This window comes from Pseudophryne corroboree, unplaced genomic scaffold (assembly GCF_028390025.1).
Source record: "Pseudophryne corroboree isolate aPseCor3 unplaced genomic scaffold, aPseCor3.hap2 scaffold_982, whole genome shotgun sequence".
In the NCBI taxonomy this organism is placed as follows: domain Eukaryota; kingdom Metazoa; phylum Chordata; class Amphibia; order Anura; family Myobatrachidae; genus Pseudophryne; species Pseudophryne corroboree.
In genome coordinates, this window is record NW_026970562.1 from 61,250 (window position 1) to 89,160 (window position 27,911).

Below are 27,911 nucleotides of genomic sequence, written 5' to 3' on the forward strand. Positions count from 1 at the left end.
TGCAGCAGATGGATTTGCATATGGTGATGTTATCCAAGCAGTGGGTCAAAGTTGGCTTCAACCCTCATCTGCATATGAAAAGAGAAAAGGGGCGTGCAGGGCATGGCGGCCTTTTGCGCTGCTTGGATGACCCCTAGATCGCATTAAACACCCCCACCCTCCTTTGGTGTGGGGCTCATGTTGGCCATGCCCCATCCCATGAAGCATTCAAGCTGATTTCTTGCAGCAGCTGGGCACTGTAACAGCTCCAGAGCTGCTCTGTAAGGCAAGTAAAAGGGTGTGGGCCCTGCAGCACTACCTGTAGTTTGCATTGTGCATTGGAAGGCACAAAGTAAGCAGACGGGAGGAGAAGTCAGGATAGTGCACAAGGGTATAGAAGGGAGGGGCTCAAGAAAAGAGAAGTGGAAACAGACAGCAAACTAGGCTGGAGAGAGACCTGAGACAAAGAGATCTGAATTATACGAGAGCCGACCAGGGGAAACACAAATTATGCAGTCAAGTTTCCCACATTTGGGGAAATTGCAGGGGCAGCACACCCAGAGTGCAATGGGTGAGCCTTGCCCTGGGAGAAGCACCTTCATGATCATAGTATCTCACCTGGCAGGTAAGTAGGAGTTGGGCTAGAGCTGGGGAGGGTCGCTGCTCGGGCACCCCCCTGTCAAGTGAAGGAGATCCAACTGAGGCAGCACAAAGGAACTCTCGAAAGAAGAACAAGGCTAGAGGAAGATCTGAGACAAAGAAATCTGACTTTTACCAGAGCTGACCAGAGGAAAGCACAAACACAGTCCACCACTACCACAAATAATGCAGTCGAGTTTCCCACATTTGGGGAAATCACAGGGGTCAGCATACCCAGAGTGCAATGAATGAACCGCACCCTGGGAGAACAATCTTCATAACAATGGTATCTCCTATGCAAAATAAGTATGATTTGGGATATGGCTGGGGAGGTCCGCTGCTCAGGCACATCTCTGTCAAGTAAAGGAGATTCAACTGAGGCAGCACAAGGGAACTCTCATCTGGGGACAACAACTGCAGGGAGAACACATATTTTCAGATGAACATGGGAGGGCAGAAGGCTGCCTAATACTGAAGCACCCCCAAACAACAAACCAAATGCAACAACTAGTGCAAGCATTCCTGGGGGAAGGCCTGCAGCAGATAGATTTGCATATGGTGATGTCATCCAAGCAGTGGGTCAAAGTTGGCTTCAACCCTCGTCTGCATATGAAAAGAGAAAAGGGGCGTGCAGGGCATGGTGGCCTTTTGCGGCACTTGGCTGACCCCTAGTTTGCATTAAACACCTCCACCCTCCTTCGGTGTGGGGCTCATGTTGGCTATGCCCCAGCCCCTGAAGCATTCAAGCTGATTTCTTGCAGCAGCTGGGCACTGTAACAGCTCCAGAGCTGCTCTGTAAGGCAAGTAAAAGGGTGTGGGCCCTGCAGCACTACCTGTAGTTCGCATTGTGCGTTGGAAGGCACAAAGTAAGCAGAAAGGAGGAGAAGTCAGGATAGTGCGCAAGGGCATAGAAGGGAGCGGCTCAAGAAAAGAGAAGTGGAAACAGACAGCAAACTAGGCTGGAGAGAGACCTGAGACAAAGATATCTGAATTATACGAGACCTGACCAGGGGAAACACAAATTATGCAGTCAAGTTTCCCACATTTGGGGAAATCGCAGGAGCAGCACACCCAGAGTGCAATGGGTGAGCCTTGCCCTTGGAGAAGCACCTTCATGATCATAGTATCTCACCTGGCAGGTAAGTATGAGTTGGGCTAGAGCTGGGGAGGGTCGCTGCTCGGGCACCCCCCTGTCAAGTGAAGGAGATCCAACTGAGGCAGCACAAAGGAACTCTCGAAAGAAGAACAAGGCTAGAGGAAGATCTGAGACAAAGAAATCTGACTTTTACCAGAGCTGACCAGAGGAAAGCACAAACACAGTCCACCACTACCACAAATAATGCAGTCGAGTTTCCCACATTTGGGGAAATCACAGGGGTCAGCATACCCAGAGTGCAATGAATGAACCGCACCCTGGGAGAACAATCTTCATAACAATGGTATCTCCTATGCAAAATAAGTATGATTTGGGATATGGCTGGGGAGGGCCGCTGCTCAGGCACATCTCTGTCAAGTAAAGGAGATTCAACTGAGGCAGCACAAGGGAACTCTCATCTGGGGACAACAACTGCAGGGAGAACACATATTTTCAGATGAACATGGGAGGGCAGAAGGCTGCCTAATACTGAAGCACCCCCAAACAACAAACCAAATGCAACAACTAGTGCAAGCATTCCTGGGGGAAGGCCTGCAGCAGATAGATTTGCATATGGTGATGTCATCCAAGCAGTGGGTCAAAGTTGGCTTCAACCCTCGTCTGCATATGAAAAGAGAAAAGGGGCGTGCAGGGCATGGTGGCCTTTTGCGGCACTTGGCTGACCCCTAGTTTGCATTAAACACCTCCACCCTCCTTCGGTGTGGGGCTCATGTTGGCTATGCCCCAGCCCCTGAAGCATTCAAGCTGATTTCTTGCAGCAGCTGGGCACTGTAACAGCTCCAGAGCTGCTCTGTAAGGCAAGTAAAAGGGTGTGGGCCCTGCAGCACTACCTGTAGTTCGCATTGTGCGTTGGAAGGCACAAAGTAAGCAGAAAGGAGGAGAAGTCAGGATAGTGCGCAAGGGCATAGAAGGGAGCGGCTCAAGAAAAGAGAAGTGGAAACAGACAGCAAACTAGGCTGGAGAGAGACCTGAGACAAAGAGATCTGAATTATACGAGACCTGACCAGGGGAAACACAAATTATTCAGTCAAGTTTCCCACATTTGGGGAAATCGCAGGGGCAGCACACCCAGAGTGCAATGGGTGAGCCTTGCCCTGGGAGAAGCACCTTCATGATCATAGTATCTCACCTGGCAGGTAAGTAGGAGTTGGGCTAGAGCTGGGGAGGGTCGCTGCTCGGGCACCCCCCTGTCAAGTGAAGGAGATCCAACTGAGGCAGCACAAGGAAACTCTCGAAAGAAGAACAAGGCTAGAGGAAGATCTGAAACAAAGAAATCTGACTTTTACCAGAGATCAGAGGAAAACACAAACACAGTCCCCCACTACCAACAAATAAAGCAGTCACGTTTCCCACATTTGGGGAAATCACAGGGGTCAGCATACCCAGAATGCAATGAATGAACCTCACCCTGGGAGTGTAATCTTCATGACCATGGTATCTCCTATGCAAAATAAGTATGATTTGGGATAGGGCTGGGGAGGGCCGCTGCTCATGCACATCTCTGTCAAGTAAAGGAGATTCAACTGAGGCAGCACAAGGGAACTCTCATCTGGGGACAACAACTGCAGGGAGAACACATATTTTCAGATGAACATGGGAGGGCAGAAGGCTGCCTAATACTGAAGCACCCCCAAACAACAAACCAAATGCAACAACTAGTGCAAGCATTCCTGGGGGAAGTTCTGCAGAAGACGGATTTGCATACGGTGATGTCATCCAAGCAGTGGGTCAAAGTTGGCTTCAACCCTCATCTGCATATGAAAAGAGAAAAGGGGCATGCAGGGCATGGCGGCCTTTTGCGGTGCTTGGATGACCCCTAGTTCGCATTAAACACCTCCACCCTCCTTCGGTGTGGGGCTCATGTTGACTATGCCCCAGCCCCTGAAGCATTCAAGCTGATTTCTTGCAGCAGCTGGGCACTGTAACAGCTCCAGAGCTGCTCTGTAAGGCAAATAAAAGGGTGTGGGCCCTGCAGCACTACCTGTAGTTCGCATTGTGCGTTGGAAGGCACAAAGTAAGCAGACGGGAGAAGTCAGGATAGTGCGCAAGGGCATAGAAGGGAGCGGCTCAAGAAAAGAGAAGTGGAAACAGACAGCAAACTAGGCTGGAGAGAGACCTGAGACAAAGAGATCTGAATTATACGAGAGCCGACCAGGGGAAACACAAATTATGCAGTCAAGTTTCCCACATTTGGGGAAATCGCAGGGGCAGCACAGCCAGAGTGCAATGGGTGAGCCTTGCCCTGGGAGAAGCACCTTCAAGATCATAGTATCTCACCTGGCAGGTAAATAGGAGTTGGGCTAGAGCTGGGGAGGGTCGCTGCTCGGGCACCCCCCTGTCAAGTGAAGGAGATCCAACTGAGGCAGCACAATGGAACTCTCGAAAGAAGAACAAGGCTAGAGGAAGATCTGAGACAAAGAAATCTGACTTTTACCAGAGCTGACCAGCGGAAAACACAAACACAGTCCCCCACTACCACAAATAATGCAGGCGAGTTTCCCACATTTGGGGAAATCACAGGGGTCAGCATACCCAGAATGCAATGAATGAACCTCACCCTGGGTGAACAATCTTCATGACCATGGTGTCTCCTATGCAAAATAAGTATGATTTGGGATAGGGCTGGGGAGGGCCGCTGCTCAGGCACATCTCTGTCAAGTAAAGGAAATTCAACTGAGGCAGCACAAGGGAACTCTCATCTGGGGACAACAACTGCAGGGAGAACACATATTTTCAGATGAACATGGGAGGGCAGAAGGCTGCCTAATACTGAAGCACCCCCAAACAACAAACCAAATGCAACAACTAGTGCAAGCATTCCTGGGGGAAGGCCTGCAGCAGATGGATTTGCATATGGTGATGTTATCCAAGCAGTGGGTCAAAGTTGGCTTCAACCCTCATCTGCATATGAAAAGAGAAAAGGGGCGTGCAGGGCATGGCGGCCTTTTGCGCTGCTTGGATGACCCCTAGATCGCATTAAACACCCCCACCCTCCTTTGGTGTGGGGCTCATGTTGGCCATGCCCCATCCCATGAAGCATTCAAGCTGATTTCTTGCAGCAGCTGGGCACTGTAACAGCTCCAGAGCTGCTCTGTAAGGCAAGTAAAAGGGTGTGGGCCCTGCAGCACTACCTGTAGTTTGCATTGTGCATTGGAAGGCACAAAGTAAGCAGACGGGAGGAGAAGTCAGGATAGTGCACAAGGGTATAGAAGGGAGGGGCTCAAGAAAAGAGAAGTGGAAACAGACAGCAAACTAGGCTGGAGAGAGACCTGAGACAAAGAGATCTGAATTATACGAGAGCCGACCAGGGGAAACACAAATTATGCAGTCAAGTTTCCCACATTTGGGGAAATTGCAGGGGCAGCACACCCAGAGTGCAATGGGTGAGCCTTGCCCTGGGAGAAGCACCTTCATGATCATAGTATCTCACCTGGCAGGTAAGTAGGAGTTGGGCTAGAGCTGGGGAGGGTCGCTGCTCGGGCACCCCCCTGTCAAGTGAAGGAGATCCAACTGAGGCAGCACAAAGGAACTCTCGAAAGAAGAACAAGGCTAGAGGAAGATCTGAGACAAAGAAATCTGACTTTTACCAGAGCTGACCAGAGGAAAGCACAAACACAGTCCACCACTACCACAAATAATGCAGTCGAGTTTCCCACATTTGGGGAAATCACAGGGGTCAGCATACCCAGAGTGCAATGAATGAACCGCACCCTGGGAGAACAATCTTCATAACAATGGTATCTCCTATGCAAAATAAGTATGATTTGGGATATGGCTGGGGAGGGCCGCTGCTCAGGCACATCTCTGTCAAGTAAAGGAGATTCAACTGAGGCAGCACAAGGGAACTCTCATCTGGGGACAACAACTGCAGGGAGAACACATATTTTCAGATGAACATGGGAGGGCAGAAGGCTGCCTAATACTGAAGCACCCCCAAACAACAAACCAAATGCAACAACTAGTGCAAGCATTCCTGGGGGAAGGCCTGCAGCAGATAGATTTGCATATGGTGATGTCATCCAAGCAGTGGGTCAAAGTTGGCTTCAACCCTCGTCTGCATATGAAAAGAGAAAAGGGGCGTGCAGGGCATGGTGGCCTATTGCGGCACTTGGCTGACCCCTAGTTTGCATTAAACACCTCCACCCTCCTTCGGTGTGGGGCTCATGTTGGCTATGCCCCAGCCCCTGAAGCATTCAAGCTGATTTCTTGCAGCAGCTGGGCACTGTAACAGCTCCAGAGCTGCTCTGTAAGGCAAGTAAAAGGGTGTGGGCCCTGCAGCACTACCTGTAGTTCGCATTGTGCGTTGGAAGGCACAAAGTAAGCAGAAAGGAGGAGAAGTCAGGATAGTGCGCAAGGGCATAGAAGGGAGCGGCTCAAGAAAAGAGAAGTGGAAACAGACAGCAAACTAGGCTGGAGAGAGACCTGAGACAAAGATATCTGAATTATACGAGACCTGACCAGGGGAAACACAAATTATGCAGTCAAGTTTCCCACATTTGGGGAAATCGCAGGAGCAGCACACCCAGAGTGCAATGGGTGAGCCTTGCCCTGGGAGAAGCACCTTCATGATCATAGTATCTCACCTGGCAGGTAAGTAGGAGTTGGGCTAGAGCTGGGGAGGGTCGCTGCTCGGGCACCCCCCTGTCAAGTGAAGGAGATCCAACTGAGGCAGCACAAAGGAACTCTCGAAAGAAGAACAAGGCTAGAGGAAGATCTGAGACAAAGAAATCTGACTTTTACCAGAGCTGACCAGAGGAAAGCACAAACACAGTCCACCACTACCACAAATAATGCAGTCGAGTTTCCCACATTTGGGGAAATCACAGGGGTCAGCATACCCAGAGTGCAATGAATGAACCGCACCCTGGGAGAACAATCTTCATAACAATGGTATCTCCTATGCAAAATAAGTATGATTTGGGATATGGCTGGGGAGGGCCGCTGCTCAGGCACATCTCTGTCAAGTAAAGGAGATTCAACTGAGGCAGCACAAGGGAACTCTCATCTGGGGACAACAACTGCAGGGAGAACACATATTTTCAGATGAACATGGGAGGGCAGAAGGCTGCCTAATACTGAAGCACCCCCAAACAACAAACCAAATGCAACAACTAGTGCAAGCATTCCTGGGGGAAGGCCTGCAGCAGATAGATTTGCATATGGTGATGTCATCCAAGCAGTGGGTCAAAGTTGGCTTCAACCCTCGTCTGCATATGAAAAGAGAAAAGGGGCGTGCAGGGCATGGTGGCCTTTTGCGGCACTTGGCTGACCCCTAGTTTGCATTAAACACCTCCACCCTCCTTCGGTGTGGGGCTCATGTTGGCTATGCCCCAGCCCCTGAAGCATTCAAGCTGATTTCTTGCAGCAGCTGGGCACTGTAACAGCTCCAGAGCTGCTCTGTAAGGCAAGTAAAAGGGTGTGGGCCCTGCAGCACTACCTGTAGTTCGCATTGTGCGTTGGAAGGCACAAAGTAAGCAGAAAGGAGGAGAAGTCAGGATAGTGCGCAAGGGCATAGAAGGGAGCGGCTCAAGAAAAGAGAAGTGGAAACAGACAGCAAACTAGGCTGGAGAGAGACCTGAGACAAAGATATCTGAATTATACGAGACCTGACCAGGGGAAACACAAATTATGCAGTCAAGTTTCCCACATTTGGGGAAATCGCAGGAGCAGCACACCCAGAGTGCAATGGGTGAGCCTTGCCCTTGGAGAAGCACCTTCATGATCATAGTATCTCACCTGGCAGGTAAGTAGGAGTTGGGCTAGAGCTGGGGAGGGTCGCTGCTCGGGCACCCCCCTGTCAAGTGAAGGAGATCCAACTGAGGCAGCACAAAGGAACTCTCGAAAGAAGAACAAGGCTAGAGGAAGATCTGAGACAAAGAAATCTGACTTTTACCAGAGCTGACCAGAGGAAAGCACAAACACAGTCCACCACTACCACAAATAATGCAGTCGAGTTTCCCACATTTGGGGAAATCACAGGGGTCAGCATACCCAGAGTGCAATGAATGAACCGCACCCTGGGAGAACAATCTTCATAACAATGGTATCTCCTATGCAAAATAAGTATGATTTGGGATATGGCTGGGGAGGGCCGCTGCTCAGGCACATCTCTGTCAAGTAAAGGAGATTCAACTGAGGCAGCACAAGGGAACTCTCATCTGGGGACAACAACTGCAGGGAGAACACATATTTTCAGATGAACATGGGAGGGCAGAAGGCTGCCTAATACTGAAGCACCCCCAAACAACAAACCAAATGCAACAACTAGTGCAAGCATTCCTGGGGGAAGGCCTGCAGCAGATAGATTTGCATATGGTGATGTCATCCAAGCAGTGGGTCAAAGTTGGCTTCAACCCTCGTCTGCATATGAAAAGAGAAAAGGGGCGTGCAGGGCATGGTGGCCTTTTGCAGCACTTGGCTGACCCCTAGTTTGCATTAAACACCTCCACCCTCCTTCGGTGTGGGGCTCATGTTGGCTATGCCCCAGCCCCTGAAGCATTCAAGCTGATTTCTTGCAGCAGCTGGGCACTGTAACAGCTCCAGAGCTGCTCTGTAAGGCAAGTAAAAGGGTGTGGGCCCTGCAGCACTACCTGTAGTTCGCATTGTGCGTTGGAAGGCACAAAGTAAGCAGAAAGGAGGAGAAGTCAGGATAGTGCGCAAGGGCATAGAAGGGAGCGGCTCAAGAAAAGAGAAGTGGAAACAGACAGCAAACTAGGCTGGAGAGAGACCTGAGACAAAGAGATCTGAATTATACGAGACCTGACCAGGGGAAACACAAATTATGCAGTCAAGTTTCCCACATTTGGGGAAATCGCAGGGGCAGCACACCCAGAGTGCAATGGGTGAGCCTTGCCCTGGGAGAAGCACCTTCATGATCATAGTATCTCACCTGGCAGGTAAGTAGGAGTTGGGCTAGAGCTGGGGAGGGTCGCTGCTCGGGCACCCCCCTGTCAAGTGAAGGAGATCCAACTGAGGCAGCACAAGGAAACTCTCGAAAGAAGAACAAGGCTAGAGGAAGATCTGAAACAAAGAAATCTGACTTTTACCAGAGATCAGAGGAAAACACAAACACAGTCCCCCACTACCAACAAATAAAGCAGTCACGTTTCCCACATTTGGGGAAATCACAGGGGTCAGCATACCCAGAATGCAATGAATGAACCTCACCCTGGGAGAGTAATCTTCATGACCATGGTATCTCCTATGCAAAATAAGTATGATTTGGGATAGGGCTGGGGAGGGCCGCTGCTCATGCACATCTCTGTCAAGTAAAGGAGATTCAACTGAGGCAGCACAAGGGAACTCTCATCTGGGGACAACAACTGCAGGGAGAACACATATTTTCAGATGAACATGGGAGGGCAGAAGGCTGCCTAATACTGAAGCACCCCCAAACAACAAACCAAATGCAACAACTAGTGCAAGCATTCCTGGGGGAAGTTCTGCAGAAGACGGATTTGCATACGGTGATGTCATCCAAGCAGTGGGTCAAAGTTGGCTTCAACCCTCATCTGCATATGAAAAGAGAAAAGGGGCGTGCAGGGCATGGCGACCTTTTGCGGTGCTTGGATGACCCCTAGTTCGCATTAAACACCCCACCCTCCTTTGGTGTGGGGCTCATGTTGGCTATGCCCCATCCCCTGAAGCATTCAAGCTGATTTATTGCAGCAGCTGGGCACTGTAACAGCTCCAGAGCAGCTCTGAACGGCAAGTAAAAGGGTGTGGGCCCTGCAGCACTACCTGTAGTTTGCATTGTGCATTGGAAGGCACAAAGTAAGCAGACGGGAGAAGTCAGGATAGTGCGCAAGGGCATAGAAGGGAGCGGCTCAAGAAAAGAGAAGTTGAAACAGACAGCAAACTAGGCTGGAGAGAGACCTGAGACAAAGAGATCTGAATTATACGAGAGCCGACCAGGGGAAACACAAATTATGCAGTCAAGTTTCCCACATTTGGGGAAATCGCAGGAGCAGCACACCCAGAGTGCAATGGGTGAGCCTTGCCCTGGGAGAAGCACCTACATGATCATAGTATCTCACCTGCCAGGTAAGTAGAAGTTGGGCTAGAGCTGGGGAGGGTCGCTGCTCGGGTACCCCCCTGTCAAGTGAAGGAGATCCAACTGAGGCAGCACAAGGGAACTCTCGAAAGAAGAACAAGGCTAAAGGAAGATCTGAGACAAAGAAATCTGACTTTTACCAGAGCTGACCAGAGGAAAGCACAAACACAGTCCCCCACTACCACAAATAAAGCAGTCGAGTTTCCCACATTTGGGGAAATCACAGGGGTCAGCATACCCAGAATGCAATGAATGAACCTCACCGTGGGAGAACAATCTTCATGACCATGGTATCTCCTATGCAAAATAAGTATGATTTGGGATAGGGCTGGGGAGGGCCGCTGCTCAGGCACATCTCTGTCAAGTAAAGGAGATTCAACTGAGGCAGCACAAGGGAACTCTCATCTGGGGACAACAACTGCAGGGAGAACACATATTTTCAGATGAACATGGGAGGGCAGAAGGCTGCCTAATACTGAAGCACCCCCAAACAACAAACCAAATGCATCAACTAGTGCAAGCATTCCTGGGGGAAGGCCTGCAGCAGATGGATTTGCATACGGTGATGTCATCCAAGCAGTGGGTCAAAGTTGGCTTCAACCCTCGTCTGCATATGAAAAGAGAAAAGGGGCGTGCAGGGCATGGCGGCCTTTTGCGGCGCTTGGATGACCCCTAGTTCGCATTAAACACCTCCACCCTCCTTCGGTGTGGGGCTCATGTTGGCTATGCCCCAGCCCCTGAAGCATTCAAGCTGATTTCTTGCAGCAGCTGGGCACTGTAACAGCTCCAGAGCTGCTCTGTACGGCAAGTAAAAGGGTGTGGGCCCTGCAGCACTACCTGTAGTTTGCATTGTGCATTGGAAGGCACAAAGTAAGCAGACAGGAGGAGAAGTCAGGATAGTGCACAAGGGTATAAAAGGGAGGGGCTCATGAAAAAAGAAGTGGAAACAGACAGCAAACTAGGCTGGAGAGAGACCTGAGACAAAGAGATCTGAATTATACGAGAGCCGACCAGGGGAAACACAAATTATGCAGTCAAGCTTCCCACATTTGGGGAAATCAGAGTGCAATGGGTGAGCCTTGCCCTGGGAGAAGCACCTTCATGATCATAGTATCTCACCTGGCAGGTAAGTAGGAGTTGGGCTAGAGCTGGGGAGGGTCGCTGCTCGGGCACCCCCCTGTCAAGTGAAAGAGATCCAACTGAGGCAGCACAAGGAAACTCTCGAAAGAAGAACAAGGCTAGAGGAAGATCTGAGACAAATAAATCTGACTTTTACCAGAGCTGACCAGAGGAAAGCACAAACACAGTCCCCCACTACCACAAATAATGCAGTCGAGTTTCCCACATTTGGGGAAATCACAGGGGTCAGCATACCCAGAATGCAATGAATGAACCTCACCCTGGGAGAACAATCTTCATGACCATGGTATCTCCTATGCAAAATAAGTATGATTTGGGATAGGGCTGGGGAGGGCCGCTGCTCAGGCACATCTCTGTCAAGTAAAGGAGATTCAACTGAGGCAGCACAAGGGAACTCTCATCTGGGGACAACAACTGCAGGGAGAACACATATTTTCAGATGAACATGGGAGGGCAGAAGGCTGCCTAATACTGAAGCACCCCCAAACAACAAACCAAATGCAACAAATAGTGCAAGCATTCCTGGGGGAAGGCCTGCAGCAGATTGATTTGCATACGGTGATGTCATCCAAGCAGTGGGTCAAAGTTGGCTTCAACCCTCGTCTGCATATGAAAAGAGAAAAGGGGCGTGCAGGGCATGGCGGCCTTTTGCGGTGCTTGGATGACCCCTAGTTCACATTAAACACCTCCACCCTCCTTCGGTGTGGGGCTCATGTTGGCTGTGCCCCAGCCCCTGAAGCATTCAAGCTGATTTCTTGCAGTAGCTGGGCACTGTAACAGCTCCAGAGCTGCTCTGTACGGCAAGTTAAAGGGTGTGGGCCCTACAGCACTACCTGTAGTTTGCATTGTGCATTGGAAGGCACAAAGTAAGCAGACAGGAGGAGAAGTCAGGATAGTGCACAAGGGTATAAAAGGGAGGGGCTCATGAAAAAAGAAGTGGAAACAGACAGCAAACTAGGCTGGAGAGAGACCTGAGACAAAGAGATCTGAATTATACGAGAGCCGACCAGGGGAAACACAAATTATGCAGTCAAGCTTCCCACATTTGGGGAAATCGCAGGGGCACCACACCCAGAGTGCAATGGGTGAGCCTTGCCCTGGGAGAAGATCCTTCATGATCATAGTATCTCACCTGGCAAGTAAGTAGGAGTTGGGCTAGAGCTGGGGAGGGTCGCTGCTCGGGCACCCCCCTGTCAAGTTAAAGAGATCCAACTGAGGCAGCACAAGGGAACTCTCGAAAGAAGAACAAGGCTAGAGGAAGATCTGAGACAAAGAAATCTGACTTTTACCAGAGCTGTCCAGAGGAAAGCACAAACACAGTCCCCCACTACCACAAATAATGCAGTCGAGTTTCCCACATTTGGGGAAATCACAGGGGTCAGCATACATAGAATGCAATGAATGAACCTCACCCTGGGAGAACAATCTTCATGACCATGGTATCGCCTATGCAAAATAAGTATGATTTGGGATAGGGTTGGGGAGGGCCGCTGCTCAGGCACATCTCTGTCAAGTAAAGGAGATTCAACTGAGGCAGCACAAGGGAACTCTCATCTGGGGACAACAACTGCAGGGAGAACACATATTTTCAGATAAACATGGGAGGGCAGAAGGCTGCCTAATACTGAAGCACCCCCAAACAACAAACCAAATGCAACAACTAGTACAAGCATTCCTGGGGGAAGGCCTGCAGCAGATGGATTTGCATATAGTGATGTCATCCAAGCAGTGGGTCAAAGTTGGCTTCAACCCTCGTCTGCATATGAAAAGAGAAAAGGGGCGTGCAGGGCATGGCGGCCTTTTGCGGCGCTTGGATGACCCCTAGTTCGCATTAAACACCTCCACCCTCCTTCGGTGTGGGGCTCATGTTGGCTATGCCCCAGCCCCTGAAGCATTCAAGCTGATTTCTTGCAGCAGCTGGGCACTGTAACAGCTCCAGAGCTGCTCTGAACGGCAAGTAAAAGGGTGTGGGCCCTGCAGCACTACCTGTAGTTTGCATTGTGCATTGGAAGGCACAAAGTAAGCAGACGGGAGAAGTCAGGATAGTGCGCAAGGGCATAGAAGGGAGCGGCTCAAGAAAAGAGAAGTTGAAACAGACAGCAAACTAGGCTGGAGAGAGACCTGAGACAAAGAGATCTGAATTATACGAGAGCCGACCAGGGGAAACACAAATTATGCAGTCAAGTTTCCCACATTTGGGGAAATCGCAGGAGCAGCACACCCAGAGTGCAATGGGTGAGCCTTGCCCTGGGAGAAGCACCTACATGATCATAGTATCTCACCTGCCAGGTAAGTAGAAGTTGGGCTAGAGCTGGGGAGGGTCGCTGCTCGGGTACCCCCCTGTCAAGTGAAGGAGATTCAACTGAGGCAGCACAAGGGAACTCTCGAAAGAAGAACAAGGCTAGAGGAAGATCTGAGACAAATAAATCTGACTTTTACCAGAGCTGACCAGAGGAAAGCACAAACACAGTCCCCCACTACCACAAATAATGCAGTCGAGTTTCCCACATTTGGGGAAATCACAGGGGTCAGCATACCCAGAATGCAATGAATGAACCTCACCCTGGGAGAACAATCTTCATGACCATGGTATCTCCTATGCAAAATAAGTATGATTTGGGATAGGGCTGGGGAGGGCCGCTGCTCAGGCACATCTCTGTCAAGTAAAGGAGATTCAACTGAGGCAGCACAAGGGAACTCTCATCTGGGGACAACAACTGCAGGGAGAACACATATTTTCAGATGAACATGGGAGGGCAGAAGGCTGCCTAATAATGAAGCACCCCCAAACAACAAACCAAATGCAACAACTAGTGCAAGCATTCCTGGGGGAAGGCCTGCAGCAGATGGATTTGCATACGGTGATGTCATCCAAGCAGTGGGTCAAAGTTGGCTTCAACCCTCGTCTGCATATGAAAAGAGAAAAGGGGCGTGCAGGGCATAGCGGCCTTTTGCGGCGCTTGGATGACCCCTAGTTCGCATTAAACACCTCCACCCTCCTTCGGTGTGGGGCTCATGTTGGCTATGCCCCAGCCCCTGAAGCATTCAAGCTGATTTCTTGCAGCAGCTGGGCACTGTAACAGCTCCAGAGCTGCTCTGTACGGCAAGTAAAAGGGAGTGGGCCCTGCAGCACTACCTGTAGTTTGCATTGTGCATTGGAAGGCACAAAATAAGCAGACAAGAGGAGAAGTCAGGATAGTGCACAAGGGTATAAAAGGGAGGGGCTCATGAAAAAAGAAGTGGAAACAGACAGCAAACTAGGCTGGAGAGAGACCTGAGACAAAGAGATCTGAATTATACGAGAGCCGACCAGGGGAAACACAAATTATGCAGTCAAGCTTCCCACATTTGGGGAAATCGCAGGGGCACCACACCCAGAGTGCAATGGGTGAGCCTTGCCCTGGGAGAAGCACCTTCATGATCATAGTATCTCACCTGGCAGGTAAGTAGGAGTTGGGCTAGAGCTGGGGAGGGTCGCTACTCGGGCACCCCCCTGTCAAGTGAAAGAGATCCAACTGAGGCAGCACAAGGGAACTCTCGAAAGAAGAACAAGGCTAGAGGAAGATCTGAGACAAATAAATCTGACTTTTACCAGAGCTGACTAGAGGAAAGCACAAACACAGTCCCCCACTACCACAAATAATGCAGTCGAGTTTCCCACATTTGGGGAAATCACAGGGGTCAGCATACCCAGAATGCAATGAATGAACCTCACCCTGGGAGAACAATCTTCATGACCATGGTATCGCCTATGCAAAATAAGTATGATTTGGGATAAGGCTGGGGAGGGCCGCTGCTCAGGCACATCTCTGTCAAGTAAAGGAGATTCAGCTGAGGCAGCACAAGGGAACTCTCATCTGGGGACAACAACTGCAGGGAGAACACATATTTTCAGATAAAAATCTTGGTCATGCTCTGGTTTCTCTTCAGAACGAACAAATCTTTCGCCTCTTACTAAAGATTTCCGTGGAGAGGAGCAAAACCGAGTTTTATCTCAATTTTTGCATGCCCCATCTTTTTGGGGTTTCTTTTACCGGTTTAAAGATAGAATGAGTGTGCTTTAATGTAAGCTCATTTGCATAGAAATGACAGTAAATGTTTATTTATGTTCAAACAGAACTTTCTTGACCATGCTACTTGCTTTAAAGATCTGGGAGCACATGGAATACAGTACAAACCATGCTTATAGCAAGGAGAAGCCAGGTGAGAAATCTGCTTTCTTTCAAATTGGGCGCTCACTTTGATCTGAATGAGGACTGCTGGCACAGCACTCAGGCGACAGGTGGAATCTTGGTCATGCTCTGGTTTCTCTTCAGAATGAACAAATCTTTCGCCTTTTATTAAAGATTATCCGTGGAGAGGAGCAAAACTGAGTTTTATCTCAATTTTTGCATGCCCCATATTATTGGGGTTTCTTTTATCAGTTTAAAGACAGAACAAGTGTGCTTTCTTGTTAGCTTTAATGTAAGTTTATTTGCATAACAATGACAATAAATGTCTGTTTCTTTTCAAGCAGAACTTTCTTGACCATACTAATTGCTTGAAAGATCTGGGAGCACATGGAAAAGAGTACAAACCATGTTTATAGCAAGGGGAAGCCTGGTGAGAAATCTGCTTTCTTTCTTTCAAATTGGGTGCTCACTTTGAGCTGAATGAGGACTGCTGGCATGGCACTCAGGCGACAGGTGGAATCTTGGTCATGCTCTGGTTTCTCTTCAGAACGAACAAATCTTTCGCCTTTTACTAAAGATTTCCGTGGAGAGGAGCAAAACTGAGTTTTATCTCAATTTTTGCATGCCCCATATCATACCTCCCAACTGTCCCGATTTTCGCGGGACAGTCCCGTTTTTTGGGGACTGTCCCGCTGTCCCACCTGCGGGCCGCAGTGTCCCGCGGTGGGGAGGACAGTTGGGAGGCTCTGTCTGTCGCTGCCCTGCTTAGCAGAGCAGCGGTGAATAGTCGCTGTGCGCACAGCGTCTATTCACTGAAGTCAGAGGGAGAGGTGGCATGCCAGCGGCTCACAGAGCGCTGGGCATGCCCCCTCAGTGCCGAAAACGGGGGCGTGACTCGCGATCGCGGGTCCTCCCACGAAGCCATGCCCCTTTTTACTTAGGCCACGCCCTTTTTGGGAGCGCGTGCGACTTCGCCGCGCGTGTGTCCCTCTTTGCGAGCCGACAAAGTTGGGAGGTATGCCCATATTATTGGGGTTTCTTTTATCAGTTTAAAGACAGAACGAGTGTGCTTTCTGGTTAGCTTTAATGTAAGTTTATTTGCATAACAATGACAGTAAATGTTTGTTTCTTTTCAAACAGAACTTTCTTGACCATGCTACTTGCTTGAAAGATCTGGGAGCACATGGAAAACAGTACAAACCATGCAGTATCACAAGAGCCTTTATTTGATCTTTCATGAAGATAGAGCAGAATTGAGGACACGTCAACAATTTCTGCCGAAGGTGGTTCATCTTTCCACATGGTGCCTTTGGCCACTGACACCTTCGTTGAGTCAAAGTCTCTGGCTGTGGTCAGAACTTTGAAAATTTATGTCACCAGAACGGTTCAGATTAGGAAAACAGAGGCTCTGTTTGTCCTGTATGCTCCCAACAGGATTGGGTGTCCTGCTTCCATGTAGACCATTATGCGCTGGATCTGTGGTAAGATTCAGCATGCTCATTCCATGGCAGGATTGCCGTTACTGAATTAGGTGAAGACCCATTCTACTAGAAAGGTGGGTTCATCCTGGGCAGCTGGTCGGGGAGTCTCGGCATTGCAACTTTGCCGAGCAGCTATTTAGTAAACACTTTTGCTAAGTTTTACAAGTTTGATACCTTGGCCGATGATAACTTCAAGTTGGGTAATTCGGTGCTGCAGAGTCGTACGCACTCTTCCACCCGTTCAAGAGCTTTGGTATAACCCCATGGTTCTTAATGTGACCCCAGCATCCTCTAGGTCGTATGAGAAAATAGGATTTTAATACCTACCGGTAAATCCTTTTCTCTTAGTCTGTAGAGGATGCTGGGCACCCGTCCCAGTCCATACTGTGTCTGCAGTTATTACTTGTGGTTATACACATGTTGTGTTATGGTTCTGGTCAGCTTTTTGCTGCAATTATTCATGCCGTTGGCTTGTGTTCTGTTGAATGCCACGTTCTGCGGCATGCTTAAGGTGTCAGCTGGTAAGATGCTCACCTTAGTTTAACAATAAATCCTTTCCTCGAAATGTCCGTCTCCATGGGCACAGTTCCTATAACTGGAGTCTGGAGGAGGGGCATAGAGGGAGGAGCCAGTTCACACCCTTTGATAGTCTTAAAGTGCCCATGTCTCTTGCGGATCCCGTCTATACCCCATGGTTCTTAATGTGACCCCAGCATCCTCTACGGACTAAGAGAAAAGGATGCCCTTGCGCACTATCCTGACTTCTCCTCCCGTCTGCTTACTTTGTGCCTTCCAACGCACAATGCAAACTACAGGTGGTGCTGCAGGGCCCACACCCTTTTACTTGCCTTACAGAACAGCTCTGGAGCTGTTACAGTGCCCAGCTGCTGCAAGAAATCAGCTTGAATGCTTCAGGGGATGGGGCATGGCCAACATGAGCCCCACACCAAAGGAGGGTGGGGGTGTTTAATGAGAACTAGGGGTCATCCAAGCACTGCAAAAGGCCGCCATGCCCTGCACGCCCCTTTTCTCTTTTCATATGCAGATGAGGGTTCCAGCCAACTTTGGCCCACTGCTTGAATAACATCACTGTATGCAAATCCGTCTGCTGCAGACCTTCCCCCAGGAAGGCTTGTACTAGATGTTGCATATGGTTTGATATTTGATGGTGCTTCAGTATTAGGCAGCCTTCCGCCCTCCCATGTTCATCTGAAAAGATGTGGTCTCCCTGCAGTTGTTGTCCCCAGACGAGAGTTCCCTTGTGCTTCCTCAGTTGAATCTCCTTAACTTGACGGGGGAGGGGCTGCCCGAGCAGCCACCCTCCCCAGCCCTATCCCAACTCATACTTATTTTGCATATGTGATCTCTTGATCATGAAGATTGTTCTCACAGGGTGAGGTTCATCCATTATATTTTAAAATAGGAAGGTACAAATTACATATTTGAATTGCATTTATGTGCTGGATTCAAATGTCCCCCCCCCCCCTTCCTTTCTCAATTGTGCCCGTCAGCAGCTATTCTAAGGTTGCTGCCAATGGGTGTGACACATTAATTTCTTCTGTGGGGTACACTGGACTCCACAAGGATTCACATTGGGGTGTACAGTAGGATCTTGATCTGAGGCACCAACCGGCTCAAAGCTTTTGACTGTTCCCAAGATGCTCAGTGCATTCTCCTCTATAACCCCGCTTCCATGAACAGGGAGCTCAGTTTGTAGTTGGTGCCTTCAGTAGCAGGCCACTTAACAGGGGCCTGCCTCAGGCAGCCTATTCTTAGCTATAAATTTTGACAAGAAAAGAAGAACTTGTTTTATGAGAATCTACAAGGGCTGCAGCAGGCTAGGTCTAATAGACATCTTTACTGCAGCTTCATCACTCCCAGCGGCGCTGTATACTCCCGTGCCCTGGTTGCTGGGTCACTGCAGCGGAGGGTCCGGTTTCATCCTAAGGTCAGTCACACACACACCACCCTTCCGGATCACGAGGCCGCTGATGAAGGGGAGCGTGGCCGTAGGGGGTGGACCGTGTGCGCACTGGCGTGGACACTGATTACTGGGCAGCCGCTCCACTAGCCACCAGGTACAGTTAAGGAGCACAGGTCTGGGGGTTTTTCTCCTATATTAACCCAATTTTGTACTGCCCGCAGCGCATTGTGATAGGTAATAGGGCCTGATTCAGGTTGGATTGCAATCACAATAAGCGATCCAACTGCAAAAATTGCTAAGAGCATACGCATGTGCCTGCATTTTCTGCGGCACCCCGCAGAGAATGCGATCGCCTCTGCCTGTCAATCGGGGCGGGGGGGGATAGGGGGGTCAGCAACACTCCATTTCCAAGTCAGGGATGGAGCGGTGCGGGGGCAAGGCTTCAAAATGGGGTCTGCAACGGAGTAGACACAGGGGGCGTGGTCACAGCGGCTGTATGACATCACATTCAGCCGCTGTGATCACAAAAATGGTGGCGGCTTCCTGCGCGCACATACAGTCTGCACCAGCAGGAGGCTACACCATTTTTTATGATCACGCTGAACTGCAGTGCGACTGCAATTACAGCATGGTCAAGAAGGGAGGCGTCATGCTGGGTGGCCATGCCCTTTCACTGTGCAGGAGCCAGCACCGCTCACACACTAGTCCCCGGGTGCAGCCCCCAACCCCCGGGACACCCGGAGCAACAAAATGTAGATTCAGGCCACCAGGCCACGCCCCTACCTATGAAACCATGCCTCCTTTTTACCATTGCGCTGCTTATCTGCGCGCACTGCATTACAATCTCCCTCGCCACCTCTCTGGGTGTCACCAGTGATAGTGACACCTCTGCCATGCTTGTAGCAGCTGGTCCTAAGATCTACGCCTCAAGCCCTGAGTGTTTGCCCTTGTGACTTGTTGATCATCATAGCGAAGCAGATGCTTACAGAAAACTGCAGGGGCTTAGATTGAAAATAAAAAAATTGATTGGTATAAGGTAGAGAGGAGCGGGTTCGGTTCTCCGAGAACCGAATTCCCCACGAACTCCACGTTGTTTACACTGGTCCGAGGCAGGCTCGGTTGTTCCCGCCTGACTCGCAAAACCTGAACAAGGGAAAATGTCATCATCCCGCTGTCGGATTCTCGCGAGATTCGGATTCCATATAAAGAGCTGCGCGTTGCCGCCATTTTTACTCGTGCATTGAAGAGAGAGCGGAATGGACGTGGCTATGTTCTCTCAGTGGAAATCTCAATATCAGTGCTCAGTATCAGTGGTTACTTATTGCTGCTCAGTAATACTAGTAGTGTGTCTCTCCTGCTCAGTGTCAGTTCTCAGTAGTATCCTCATCAGTGCTCAGTATCACTGCTCATTGTCTTGTGCTGCATTGTGGTGCTCAGCATACTACAGTACATTACTAATAGTCCAGTGCTGCATCTTGCTGCTCAGTGTCAGTTCTAGTATCCTCATCAGTGCTCACTATCACTGTTCATTGCATTTTGGTTTTCTGTATACTACAGTAACATAGTAATATAGTAACATATAGTAACATAGTTTTTGAGGTTGAATAGAGGCAAATTGCCCATCGTGTTCAACCTGTTTTAAGTTGTGATGATTCTACATACTTGCTGAATAATGTTTTATGACTAGTTAGCTACTATAACTCATGTTACCCCCGGATTAACCATGTTGATATTTTAAGTATTATAACCTTAGATAGCTTTTTCATTCAGAAATGTTTCCATTCCTTTTTTAAATCCAATTACAGAGTCCGCCATTACCACCTTCCCTGGCAGGGAATTCCACATCCTGATTGCCCTAACAGTGAAGATCATAGTATCTCACCTGGCAGGTAAGTAGGAGTTGGGCTAGAGCTGTGGAGGATTGCTGCTCGGGCACCCCCTGTCAAGTGAAGGAGATCCAACTGAGGCAGCACAAGGGAACTCTCGAAAGAAGAACAAGGCTAGAGGAAGATCTGAGACAAAGAAATCTGACTTTTACCAGAGCTGACCAGAGGAAAGCACAAACACAGTCCCCCACTACCACAAATAATGCAGTCGAGTTTCCCACATTGGGGAAATCACAGGGGTCAGCATACCCAGAATGCAATGAATGAACCTCACCCTGGGAGAACAATCTTCATGACCATGGTATCTCCTATGCAAAATAAGTATGATTTGGGATAGGGCTGGGGAGGGCCGCTGCTCAGGCACATCTCTGTCAAGTAAAGGAGATTCAACTGAGGCAGCACAAGGGAACTCTCATCTGGGGACAACAACTGCAGGGAGAACACATATTTTCAGATGAAAATCTTGGTCATGCTCTGGTTTCTCTTCAGAACGAACAAATCTTTCGCCTTTTACTAAAGATTTCCGTGGAGAGGAGCAAAACTGAGTTTTACCTCAATTTTTGCATGCCCCATCTTTTTGGATTTTCTTTTATCGGTTTAAAGATAGAATGAGTGTGCTTTAATGAAAGCTCATTTGCATAGAAATTACAGTAAATGTTTGTTTCTTTTCAAACAGAACTTTCTTGACCATGCTACTTGCTTGAAAGATCTGGGAGCACATGGAATACAGTACAAACCATGCTTATAGCAAGGAGAAGCCAGGTGAGAAATCTGCTTTCTTTCAAATTGGGCGCTCACTTTGATCTGAATGAGGACTGCTGGCATGGCACTCAGGCGACAGGTGGAATCTTGGTCATGCTCTGGTTTCTCTTCAGAATGAACAAATCTTTCGCCATTTATTAAAGATTTCCGTGGAGAGGAGCAAAACTGAGTTTTATCTCAATTTTTGCATGCCCCATATTATTGGGGTTTCTTTTATCAGTTTAAGGACAGAATGAGTATGCTTTCTTGTTGGCTTTAATGTAAGTTTATTTGTATAACGATGACAGTAAATGTCTGTTTCTTTTCAAACAGAACTTTCTTGACCATGCTACTTGCTTGAAAGATCTGGGAGCACATGGAAAAGAGTACAAACCATGCTTATAGCAAGGGGAAGCCTGGTGAGAAATCTGCTTTCTTTCTTTCAAATTGGGTGCTCACTTTGAGCTGAATGAGGACTGCTGGCATGGCACTCAGGCGACAGGTGGAATCTTGGTCATGCTCTGGTTTCTCTTCAGAACGAACAAATCTTTCGCCTTTTACTAAAGATTTCCGTGGAGAGGAGCAAAACTGAGTTTTATCTCAAATTTTGCATTCCCCATCTTATTGGGGTTTTATTTTATCTGTTTAAAGATAGAACGAGTGTGCTTTAATGTAAGCTCATTTGCATAGAAATGACAGTAAATGTTTGTTTCTTTTCAAACAGAACTTTCTTGACTATACTAATTGCTTGAAAGATCTGGGAACACATGGAAAAGAGTACAAACCATGTTTATAGCTAGGGGAAGCCTGGTGAGAAATCTGCTATCTTTCTTTCAAATTGGGTGCTCACTTTGAGCTCAATGAGAACTGCTGGCATGGCACTCAGGCGACAGGTGGAATCTTGGTCATGCTCTGGTTTCTCTTCAGAACTAACAAATATTTCGCCTTTTATTAAAGATTTCCGTGGAGAGGAGCAAAACTGAGTTTTATCTCAATTTTTGCATGCCCCATATTATTGGGGTTTCTTTTATCAGTTTAAAGACAGAACGAGTGTGCTTTCTTGTTAGCTTTAATGTAAGTTGCCATAGATGCAGTGAAACACACGTGTAGGGCACGGCGTGTCCGCGTGTATTTGACTCATGTGAAATGTTATAAAACAAAAATATATGATTATGATGTTAGCTGTTAGTCTCCACTAATAGGGAATAGAAGCTGAGCTATAAGAAAGGAATACACTAGATATGATGTCACTTAGCAGATACAATGTCTAAAGTGCATACAGATAGCTACTAATAACTCTTGATAAGAAAGTATATCAGTGTGGGTATATTTATATGATGGGATATTGGGACTAGTGAATATATATCACTCCTGCTGTCCAGATTGGCAATAACCAGACAATTATGATAAGAGTAGAGATGTCACATGGGCTGCTATAGATATTAATTTAATGCTGTATGTGTCATTTGTTACAAATGGATACATTTTCTATGAGTCAGCCTAGCAGCTGCATGTTCTAACAGAACACTATCCTCACACAGAATCTGCTAACCTTGAGATAACTAAATGACAGTGTGTAACAGTCTCTTTACTATAAGACTGTTACAAAGTAATATATATATTTGAAGTCAGTCTAGCAGCTGTGTGTTCCAGCAGTTTATAAGACAAAGAAAATCTCCTATTGTGGAATCTAGACACATGGGACTGCTGGCCTGTGTCATACTATTTCTATGTAATACCAGTAACATGTATATAACTGTTACATAATTGTTACAAATGGATAAATCTTTGAGTCAGCCTAGCAGCTGCATGTCCTAACAGGACACCATAAATCCTTTACAGTGTAACAAATTGATTGGTAACACTTAAAGGCTGGAGAGCAGTTATATGCCTTACTAGCATACTCAATATACCACATTATTACACCAGTTACCACGATTATTGACAGCGCATTTGATATATTATATTACCCTCACACTGAGTCTGTTTACCTTTAGATAACTAAGTGACCGAATATGTAACAGTTTCTCTATCATAAGACTGTTACAAAGTGAGATAGATATATTTGGAAGTCAGTCAAACAGCTGTGTGTTTCAGCGGTTTATAAGAAAATTCCTCATTGTGGAATCTGGACCACTAAGGGTTATTATATATATAGCACATGGAATTGCCACATCTCCCTATATGATAATTTCATTACACTGTAACATAATAAGAATTAACTCTTTAACAGTGTAAATAGAGAGTAATGAATCTCTGACACATGGAATATATTATTTCTTAGATGAATTGGATAAACCATTATGACAGACACTTTGCTTCCTAATAAGAATTGAGGTGGCTATACCTCTAAGGAAAGCATTATTGCCTACGCCTAGATCAGATTAAATAAGATCTGGCTGAATATATGAAGGAAGGTTGCTATTTATATGAGAATTGGAATTGCTATATTCCTTAAGGCAACCCCACCGATTGATATATGTTGTCAATTAAGTATATCTGAACGGCTTTATCTGGACCAGATTTAATAAGATCTGGCTGATTATATGAAGGAGGGCTGCTATTTATATTGGAATTGCCATATTCCTTAAGGCAACCGCACCTGTTGGTATATCTCGCCAATTAACTATATCTAAACAGCTAAATTAAAGCTATTCATCATTTTTTTAGTTTGGATATTAATAAATATGATCTTTCCATGATGCATAGAGATTTCCCTATCAAGTGATTCCTTATCCGATATAGAAAGCTATCCCCCTGTGGTATTGAATTTAGGAATATAGTCTTAGGGGACACAGAGAAATAAGTGATCCCCATCTACCTAAGCACCCCACAAATTGGAGGTTAGCTTACCGGTTATACTCAATCACCCCCACAAATTCGCCAATGGGGATGGCTTCCCGGGAGGTAACCCCTATTGAGTGAAGGGAGTATATAGGATACGACCCAGTGGTACCTGACGACATAGATACTAACAGCTATTTAATAACATTACGCTAGAAAGTGATTATTAGCAACATATATATCTATATAAACAACCCCGCCAGGGTTGTGCCTTCAAAAATAATCACACACGGACACGCTTTTTAAACCTTTTTTTCACATCTCTTTATTCTTCTTATGCACATGTATGTTAGTTCTGTGATTTTAACCTTTATGTTTCACTGCAGTTTGGGATAATAATATTAATATTTATCCAATTTTAATACATACTTAATAAAGGTTATATTTTATGATTCATTCATTCTGTCCAGTGCGTCAACAGTGCAGATTTCTTCTTGTTTTTTCTCCCAAATTCTATAACAATGACAGTAAATGTTGTTTCTTTTCAAACAGAACTTTCTTGACCATGCTACTTGCTTGAAAGATCTGGGAGCACATGGAAAACAGTACAAACCATGCAGTATCACAAGAGCCTTTATTTGATCTTTCATGAAGATAGAGCAGAATTGAGGACACGTCAACAATTTCTGCCGAAGGTGGTTCATCTTTCCACATGGTGCCTTTGGCCACTGACACCTTCGTTGAGTCAAAGTCTCTGGCTGTGGTCAGAACTTTGAAAATTTATGTCACCAGAACGGTTCAGATTAGGAAAACAGAGGCTCTGTTTGTCCTGTATGCTCCCAACAGGATTGGGTGTCCTGCTTCCATGTAGACCATTATGCGCTGGATCTGTGGTAAGATTCAGCATGCTCATTCCATGGCAGGATTGCCGTTACTGAATTAGGTGAAGACCCATTCTACTAGAAAGGTGGGTTCATCCTGGGCAGCTGGTCGGGGAGTCTCGGCATTGCAACTTTGCCGAGCAGCTATTTAGTAAACACTTTTGCTAAGTTTTACAAGTTTGATACCTTGGCTGATGATAACCTCAAGTTGGGTCATTCGGTGCTGCAGAGTCGTACGCACTCTCCCACCCGTTCAAGAGCTTTGGTATAACCCCATGGTTCTTAATGTGACCCCAGCATCCTCTAGGTCGTATGAGAAAATAGGATTTTAATACCTACCGGTAAATCCTTTTCTCTTAGTCCGTAGAGGATGCTGGGCACCCGTCCCAGTCCATACTGTGTCTGCAGTTATTACTTGTGGTTATACACATGTTATGTTATGGTTCTGGTCAGCTTTTTGCTGCAATTGTTCATGCCGTTGGCTTGTGTTCTGTTGAATGCCACGTTCTGCGGCATGCTTAAGGTGTGAGCTGGTAAGATGCTCACCTTAGTTTAACAATAAATCCTTTCCTCGAAATGTCCGTCTCCCTGGGCACAGTTCCTATAACTGGAGTCTGGAGGAGGGGCATAGAGGGAGGAGCCAGTTCACACCCTTTGAAAGTCTTAAAGTGCCCATGTCTCTTGCGGATCCCGTCTATACCCCATGGTTCTTAATGTGACCCCAGCATCCTCTACGGACTAAGAGAAAAGGATGCCCTTGCGCACTATCCTGACTTCTCCTCCCGTCTGCTTACTTTGTGCCTTCCAACGCACAATGCGAACTACAGGTGGTGCTGCAGGGCCCACACCCTTTTACTTGCCTTACAGAACAGCTCTGGAGCTGTTACAGTGCCCAGCTGCTGCAAGAAATCAGCTTGAATGCTTCAGGGGATGGGGCATGGCCAACATGAGCCCCACACCAAAGGAGGGTGGGGGTGTTTAATGCGAACTAGGGGTCATCCAAGCACCGCAAAAGGCCGCCATGCCCTGCATGCCCCTTTTCTCTTTTCATATGCAGATGAGGGTTCCAGCCAACTTTGGCCCACATCTTGGATGACATCACCGTATGCAAATCCGTCTTCTGCAGACCTTCCCCCAGGAATGCTTGTACTAGTTGTTGCATATGGTTTGATATTTGATGGTGCTTCAATATTAGGCAGCCTTCCACCCTCCCATGTTCATCTGAACAGATGTGGTCTCCCTGCAGTTGTTGTCCCAAGACGAGAGTTCCCTTGTGCGTCCTCAGTTGAATCTCCTTAACTTGACGGGGGAGGGGCTGCCCGAGCAGCCACCCTCCCCAGCCCTATCCCAACTCATACTTATTTTGCATATGAGATCTCTTGATCATGAAGATTGTTCTCACAGGGTGAGGTTCATCCATTATATTTTAAAATAGGAAGGTACAAATTACATATTTGAATTGCATCTATGTGCTGGATTCAAATGTCCCCCCCCCCCCTTCCTTTCTCAATTGTGCCCGTCAGCAGCTATTCTAAGGTTGCTGCCAATGGGTGTGACACATTAATTTCTTCTGTGGGGTACACTGGACTCCACAAGGATTCACATTGGGGTGTAGAGTAGGATCTTGATCTGAGGCACCAACCGGCTCAAAGCTTTTGACTGTTCCCAAGATGCTCAGCGCATCCTCCTCTATAACCCCGCTTCCATGAACAGGGAGCTCAGTTTGTAGTTGGTGCCTTCAGTAGCAGGCCACTTAACAGGGGCCTGCCTCAGGCAGCCTATTCTTAGCTATTAATTTTGACAAGAAAAGAAGAACTTGTTTTATGAGAATCTACAAGGGCTGCAGCAGGCTAGGTCTAATAGACATCTTTACTGCAGCTTCATCACTCCCAGCGGCGCTGTATACTCCCGTGCCCTGTGTCAAAGTCAGAAAAATGTCTCAATGCACGTTGCCATATTTGCACCGCACACTGGTCCGCGCTGCGCGTGCGTACGCTCTCCCGTGGAGGCGCATACCCGCAATAGCGTACACTCGCAGGCGCGGTATGCGCATTTACGGTAGAGTTTACGTAGTCGTAGCGTGCGACTCATTCGTTACATATTTTCACAATTAATGTAGTTTATAGATCATGGTCCCTTTGATAGATTCTGAAAGTTTGGTTAAAATACAATGTCCCAGAGCTGAGGAATCCCTCTTTATATCGTACGAAGGGTCTAACAGGAATCATACAGCAGTGTTTGGTACCCATCGGAAGAGTATTTAATTAGCAATATTCCGGTGTTGGTTTGGAGCGTATTAATCGCTCGTGCGAATAGTTATGGACATAAGAAGTTTATGTCCATTTCTATTATTTACTCATACTCAGGTATGCGGCGGGAAACCCAGTTTCCCACCCACCTGAGCTGTTGGAAATCGTCACAGCCCACCTGTATGAATCACCCTATGACCTTTTGTTATGATGCAGGGCCGAATTCCTTCGGCCAATGGACAATGGGATTGTAGGACCATGAGATTGCATTGTGTGTGGGGTATAAATAGGCAGGCCGACCACATCCAGCTCTCACTCTCTCATCAACGGTTATCTGCTGATAGCCGGGAGCTGGATATCGAGGCGCAGGCGATCATACCCTTTGTGCGTAAGTTTCTCTCCGTAATCATTGTCTTTCTGTGAGCCAATTTCTCTCTCTCTCTCTATCTCTCTCTCTCTTCTTTTCTCTTATATCTCTCATAGTATTATAGTATTGTACTGTATTGCATTTAGGTCAGTGTAGTATTGTCTTTTTGTATTTATTGTTTAGTTCTGTGGTTAGGAAGTCCTTGTTATATTGTAGTGTATCATTTGTACTGTTATCCCCTTTTACAAGTATATTAGATATAATACAGTTAATAGGCTTTGGAACCTAAACCAGTATCTGTGTATTTTCTATAGTGTTAAGTGTTCACTTGAGCGTCGGTGACGCTCAAGCAGCTTTGTAGTTAGTCAGGTTACACAAGGTTGCATTTACACCCTGTACTCACATTAAGGTATTCAGTGTATTTCATTGGTATAAGGTTTTAACATAAAGGTATAGTGT

General features: G+C 47.4%; 33 non-coding genes across 33 annotated transcripts; 7 read left to right on the forward strand and 26 right to left on the reverse strand.

Moving 5' to 3' along the window:
* Nucleotides 1-449: 449 nt before the first annotated feature.
* LOC135048720 (U1 spliceosomal RNA) lies at nucleotides 450-612 on the reverse strand. The gene has a single exon (XR_010240529.1). It is a non-coding gene; the product is annotated as a U1 spliceosomal RNA (small nuclear RNA).
* A 152-nt stretch (nucleotides 613-764) lies between these two features.
* On the reverse strand, nucleotides 765-928 carry LOC135048851 (U1 spliceosomal RNA). The gene has a single exon (XR_010240647.1). It is a non-coding gene; the product is annotated as a U1 spliceosomal RNA (small nuclear RNA).
* Nucleotides 929-1,602: 674 nt separating this feature from the next.
* Nucleotides 1,603-1,765, reverse strand: LOC135048733 (U1 spliceosomal RNA). Its single transcript, XR_010240541.1, has one exon. It is a non-coding gene; the product is annotated as a U1 spliceosomal RNA (small nuclear RNA).
* Nucleotides 1,766-1,917: 152 nt separating this feature from the next.
* LOC135048852 (U1 spliceosomal RNA) lies at nucleotides 1,918-2,081 on the reverse strand. Its single transcript, XR_010240648.1, has one exon. It is a non-coding gene; the product is annotated as a U1 spliceosomal RNA (small nuclear RNA).
* A 674-nt stretch (nucleotides 2,082-2,755) lies between these two features.
* Nucleotides 2,756-2,918, reverse strand: LOC135048725 (U1 spliceosomal RNA). The gene has a single exon (XR_010240534.1). It is a non-coding gene; the product is annotated as a U1 spliceosomal RNA (small nuclear RNA).
* Nucleotides 2,919-3,067: 149 nt separating this feature from the next.
* On the reverse strand, nucleotides 3,068-3,232 carry LOC135048751 (U1 spliceosomal RNA). The gene has a single exon (XR_010240554.1). It is a non-coding gene; the product is annotated as a U1 spliceosomal RNA (small nuclear RNA).
* Nucleotides 3,233-3,903: 671 nt separating this feature from the next.
* On the reverse strand, nucleotides 3,904-4,066 carry LOC135048760 (U1 spliceosomal RNA). The gene has a single exon (XR_010240563.1). It is a non-coding gene; the product is annotated as a U1 spliceosomal RNA (small nuclear RNA).
* Nucleotides 4,067-4,218: 152 nt separating this feature from the next.
* LOC135048708 (U1 spliceosomal RNA) lies at nucleotides 4,219-4,382 on the reverse strand. The gene has a single exon (XR_010240519.1). It is a non-coding gene; the product is annotated as a U1 spliceosomal RNA (small nuclear RNA).
* A 674-nt stretch (nucleotides 4,383-5,056) lies between these two features.
* On the reverse strand, nucleotides 5,057-5,219 carry LOC135048721 (U1 spliceosomal RNA). The gene has a single exon (XR_010240530.1). It is a non-coding gene; the product is annotated as a U1 spliceosomal RNA (small nuclear RNA).
* Nucleotides 5,220-5,371: 152 nt separating this feature from the next.
* On the reverse strand, nucleotides 5,372-5,535 carry LOC135048853 (U1 spliceosomal RNA). The gene has a single exon (XR_010240649.1). It is a non-coding gene; the product is annotated as a U1 spliceosomal RNA (small nuclear RNA).
* A 674-nt stretch (nucleotides 5,536-6,209) lies between these two features.
* LOC135048726 (U1 spliceosomal RNA) lies at nucleotides 6,210-6,372 on the reverse strand. The gene has a single exon (XR_010240535.1). It is a non-coding gene; the product is annotated as a U1 spliceosomal RNA (small nuclear RNA).
* A 152-nt stretch (nucleotides 6,373-6,524) lies between these two features.
* On the reverse strand, nucleotides 6,525-6,688 carry LOC135048854 (U1 spliceosomal RNA). The gene has a single exon (XR_010240650.1). It is a non-coding gene; the product is annotated as a U1 spliceosomal RNA (small nuclear RNA).
* Nucleotides 6,689-7,362: 674 nt separating this feature from the next.
* Nucleotides 7,363-7,525, reverse strand: LOC135048744 (U1 spliceosomal RNA). The gene has a single exon (XR_010240547.1). It is a non-coding gene; the product is annotated as a U1 spliceosomal RNA (small nuclear RNA).
* A 152-nt stretch (nucleotides 7,526-7,677) lies between these two features.
* LOC135048855 (U1 spliceosomal RNA) lies at nucleotides 7,678-7,841 on the reverse strand. Its single transcript, XR_010240652.1, has one exon. It is a non-coding gene; the product is annotated as a U1 spliceosomal RNA (small nuclear RNA).
* Nucleotides 7,842-8,515: 674 nt separating this feature from the next.
* LOC135048723 (U1 spliceosomal RNA) lies at nucleotides 8,516-8,678 on the reverse strand. Its single transcript, XR_010240532.1, has one exon. It is a non-coding gene; the product is annotated as a U1 spliceosomal RNA (small nuclear RNA).
* Nucleotides 8,679-8,827: 149 nt separating this feature from the next.
* Nucleotides 8,828-8,992, reverse strand: LOC135048743 (U1 spliceosomal RNA). Its single transcript, XR_010240546.1, has one exon. It is a non-coding gene; the product is annotated as a U1 spliceosomal RNA (small nuclear RNA).
* A 670-nt stretch (nucleotides 8,993-9,662) lies between these two features.
* On the reverse strand, nucleotides 9,663-9,825 carry LOC135048711 (U1 spliceosomal RNA). Its single transcript, XR_010240522.1, has one exon. It is a non-coding gene; the product is annotated as a U1 spliceosomal RNA (small nuclear RNA).
* A 152-nt stretch (nucleotides 9,826-9,977) lies between these two features.
* On the reverse strand, nucleotides 9,978-10,141 carry LOC135048846 (U1 spliceosomal RNA). The gene has a single exon (XR_010240641.1). It is a non-coding gene; the product is annotated as a U1 spliceosomal RNA (small nuclear RNA).
* Nucleotides 10,142-11,113: 972 nt separating this feature from the next.
* On the reverse strand, nucleotides 11,114-11,277 carry LOC135048729 (U1 spliceosomal RNA). Its single transcript, XR_010240538.1, has one exon. It is a non-coding gene; the product is annotated as a U1 spliceosomal RNA (small nuclear RNA).
* Nucleotides 11,278-11,951: 674 nt separating this feature from the next.
* LOC135048772 (U1 spliceosomal RNA) lies at nucleotides 11,952-12,114 on the reverse strand. Its single transcript, XR_010240571.1, has one exon. It is a non-coding gene; the product is annotated as a U1 spliceosomal RNA (small nuclear RNA).
* Nucleotides 12,115-12,266: 152 nt separating this feature from the next.
* Nucleotides 12,267-12,430, reverse strand: LOC135048864 (U1 spliceosomal RNA). The gene has a single exon (XR_010240660.1). It is a non-coding gene; the product is annotated as a U1 spliceosomal RNA (small nuclear RNA).
* Nucleotides 12,431-13,101: 671 nt separating this feature from the next.
* On the reverse strand, nucleotides 13,102-13,264 carry LOC135048712 (U1 spliceosomal RNA). The gene has a single exon (XR_010240523.1). It is a non-coding gene; the product is annotated as a U1 spliceosomal RNA (small nuclear RNA).
* Nucleotides 13,265-13,416: 152 nt separating this feature from the next.
* Nucleotides 13,417-13,580, reverse strand: LOC135048741 (U1 spliceosomal RNA). Its single transcript, XR_010240544.1, has one exon. It is a non-coding gene; the product is annotated as a U1 spliceosomal RNA (small nuclear RNA).
* Nucleotides 13,581-14,254: 674 nt separating this feature from the next.
* On the reverse strand, nucleotides 14,255-14,417 carry LOC135048754 (U1 spliceosomal RNA). Its single transcript, XR_010240557.1, has one exon. It is a non-coding gene; the product is annotated as a U1 spliceosomal RNA (small nuclear RNA).
* Nucleotides 14,418-14,569: 152 nt separating this feature from the next.
* LOC135048838 (U1 spliceosomal RNA) lies at nucleotides 14,570-14,733 on the reverse strand. The gene has a single exon (XR_010240633.1). It is a non-coding gene; the product is annotated as a U1 spliceosomal RNA (small nuclear RNA).
* A 144-nt stretch (nucleotides 14,734-14,877) lies between these two features.
* LOC135048792 (U5 spliceosomal RNA) lies at nucleotides 14,878-14,993 on the forward strand. The gene has a single exon (XR_010240588.1). It is a non-coding gene; the product is annotated as a U5 spliceosomal RNA (small nuclear RNA).
* A 270-nt stretch (nucleotides 14,994-15,263) lies between these two features.
* LOC135048824 (U5 spliceosomal RNA) lies at nucleotides 15,264-15,380 on the forward strand. The gene has a single exon (XR_010240619.1). It is a non-coding gene; the product is annotated as a U5 spliceosomal RNA (small nuclear RNA).
* A 286-nt stretch (nucleotides 15,381-15,666) lies between these two features.
* Nucleotides 15,667-15,779, forward strand: LOC135048819 (U5 spliceosomal RNA). Its single transcript, XR_010240614.1, has one exon. It is a non-coding gene; the product is annotated as a U5 spliceosomal RNA (small nuclear RNA).
* Nucleotides 15,780-20,592: 4,813 nt separating this feature from the next.
* LOC135048822 (U1 spliceosomal RNA) lies at nucleotides 20,593-20,755 on the reverse strand. The gene has a single exon (XR_010240617.1). It is a non-coding gene; the product is annotated as a U1 spliceosomal RNA (small nuclear RNA).
* Nucleotides 20,756-20,899: 144 nt separating this feature from the next.
* LOC135048801 (U5 spliceosomal RNA) lies at nucleotides 20,900-21,015 on the forward strand. The gene has a single exon (XR_010240597.1). It is a non-coding gene; the product is annotated as a U5 spliceosomal RNA (small nuclear RNA).
* Nucleotides 21,016-21,285: 270 nt separating this feature from the next.
* LOC135048807 (U5 spliceosomal RNA) lies at nucleotides 21,286-21,401 on the forward strand. Its single transcript, XR_010240603.1, has one exon. It is a non-coding gene; the product is annotated as a U5 spliceosomal RNA (small nuclear RNA).
* A 286-nt stretch (nucleotides 21,402-21,687) lies between these two features.
* On the forward strand, nucleotides 21,688-21,803 carry LOC135048783 (U5 spliceosomal RNA). Its single transcript, XR_010240579.1, has one exon. It is a non-coding gene; the product is annotated as a U5 spliceosomal RNA (small nuclear RNA).
* Nucleotides 21,804-22,078: 275 nt separating this feature from the next.
* On the forward strand, nucleotides 22,079-22,194 carry LOC135048811 (U5 spliceosomal RNA). The gene has a single exon (XR_010240607.1). It is a non-coding gene; the product is annotated as a U5 spliceosomal RNA (small nuclear RNA).
* The last annotated feature ends 5,717 nt before the right edge of the window (nucleotides 22,195-27,911 follow it).